Source organism: Sinocyclocheilus rhinocerous, unplaced genomic scaffold, assembly GCF_001515625.1.
Source record: "Sinocyclocheilus rhinocerous isolate Xijiao unplaced genomic scaffold, SAMN03320098_v1.1 scaffold4118, whole genome shotgun sequence".
Classification (NCBI taxonomy): domain Eukaryota; kingdom Metazoa; phylum Chordata; class Actinopteri; order Cypriniformes; family Cyprinidae; genus Sinocyclocheilus; species Sinocyclocheilus rhinocerous.
The window spans coordinates 237,221-239,644 of record NW_015628692.1 but is presented as its reverse complement, the minus strand read 5'-3'; the positions used below and the strand labels follow the sequence as shown (position 1 = coordinate 239,644).

Here is a 2,424-nt window from a genome sequence, read left to right as displayed (position 1 = left end):
TAATCCTAACACTAACCATATAGTAAGTACATGTAGTTAATTAATATTACTCAGTACTTAAATGTATAATTACACTGTAACAAGGACACCTTAAAATAAAGTGTAACCGATCTAATATATTTGGTCAAAATTCCTTGTTATAAAAGATTAAGTGCTATTTAAGACAATATTGGCTGATTAGATGGCAATGCTGACCTAAAATTAAAAATGTTTGCCCTCTCTCTCTTCACCGTTCCCGCATCTTAGACCTCAAATACATAAAATATTACTCTTTTTAGACATAGTTATTGAAGTAAAGAGTAAAGAAAATACTATACAAAACTTATTGAAACAACCAGTTCTTTATTTACCCTTGTAAGACCCCCCCACCCTCATAAAAACACTTTCTCATTGGATCTAAGCTAATCTCATAGGTGACATATTTTAATCTCAAAAAAGTGAGTTGTCACTGAAAGTTGAGGTGTTTGCATATATAGATATTTAGTTTTTCTGCGGTACATATTGCGATATGAAAAAAAACACCATATGACTTGAAAAGCTCTATTTAGGAAAATAAAATAAAATCAATGATTGGGGTGATTTTGTAGGCGAGTAAACCAGCATAGAAAATAAACAAACTACAAGCATAGATAAATAACAAAGATACAAATGAAATAAACAGTGCTTTGTTATATTTTTCAGGTAAGTCTAACAGTATTCAGTTACAGAAATTGAATAATCAAATATAAAATGACACTGCATAGTCTTCACTGTATACATTAAATCTAATAAATCTGTTAACTTTTCTCTGTTTTGTTGATTGATTAACATTCAAGACACAGAAAGCCTCTGGAACATTAAACTGCTGTGAACCAATATACTGTTACACATCCATTTTCTTTCTCAAGTGTTTACCTTCACCTGAGCCATAAGCAACTGTGTTTACAAGGGTACTTGCAGAAACATGCATTTTGACAAATTTGCGCGTAAGTGTCATTTCAGGAACAAATAAGACACGGAAGCAAACGGAATTCAGTGTTCATGTGCATCTCACCGTGTCTACACCGGACCACAAAACACTACAGAACCCATTATAATCAGTGATGCTGTCTACACTGGATGCTGCGCGACGCGACAAATCCCCGACAGTAAACTGATGCCGATGAGTGTCCGATGCAGAACTGATAGATCGTGCAGCTCTATTTGAAACGACGAATAATGTCTGTTCATACAGAACCAATGCATACAAGAAAAGAGACAGAGAGAATGTAAACAGGCTTAACAACAAGACTGTGGAGTTGCCTGAACAACTAGCTGACTAGCTGGTCTAGTGACTAGTAACTCTGGTATAATGGGGCTGCTTTAGGGTCATTTATGAACACTAAACCTTAACGGTCAGCATATAAATATACTAAATTATCCAGATTGTTTTATTGCACAAAACTACCAGAATCACATAAATAGACAAGTGGATTCAGTATAGTACAAAGTAAGTGCAATGAGATGTATTGTTGAATTTGTTACACAAGAGCTGATTTGATGGATGTAGTTTCGAAGATTTTCCTTTAAAAAAATTAAAAATAAATAATAATAATTTAAATTAATATAGTAATACAAATATTATTATTAAATATTATTAATATTATTATTAAAACACATACACACAGACATGTTTTAATTATCACAACAATAATAATATTACAAATATATTAAGTTATTCAAAAAATATGAAATACTGTACAGATTTGAAAGTACTTTTTAATATTTAATTTAAATGATCAATATATTAAGATATTATTAATACTAGAATATTAGTATTAATATTGTTATAATTATTAAACTATTTAATACACACATACACTTATATTAGTTTCAATAATGACTATAACAATAATAATATAAAAATATTAACATTAATAATATTATATAATAATATTAACATTGTTGTTGTCACGCCCCTGGACGTTCTGTGCTCCTGTTTCATTGTGTTTTCCTTCCCAATGTGCTCCGTGACCTAGTTTTCCCTCATGTTTGATTGTCATTCCATTCACCTGTGTTCCCTTAATTATCCTCATTAGTTCCTTGTTACTTAAGCCCAGTGTTCCCTGTGTCTAGTGTTCGTTGTCGTCTGTTATAGTGATTGTGTTTTCCCAGTTCTCCGAGTTTCTGTTAAGAATAAATGTGGTTTCCTTATCCTGCTCCTGCGTCGTGCTCGTCACAGCAGCAACTCGTGACAGTTGTTTGATTAAAGATTTTTATTAGATTTTTTTTATTTTATTATCAAAAAAATATTACAAGTATTTAAAAAGTAACTGAATATTTGGTTGGTGGGCGACTAGTTGGCCATCCTGACCAATCCCTAAATGAGAGAGAGAGTGTGTTGTGATTGTGTAAGTGAGAGGGTGTTTGGACAGCTGAAAACCAACCTCCGTAATCACAGCAGAA

The 2,424-nt window shown here is 32.1% G+C and overlaps 1 protein-coding gene across 1 annotated transcript in view; it reads right to left on the bottom strand.

Moving 5' to 3' along the window:
* arap1 (ArfGAP with RhoGAP domain, ankyrin repeat and PH domain 1) overlaps positions 1–2,424 on the bottom strand; it is a gene marked incomplete at its 3' end in the record, with an annotated part of 64,620 nt that overhangs the window by 3,634 nt on the left and 58,562 nt on the right. The gene's annotated exons all lie outside the window — the stretch shown is intronic.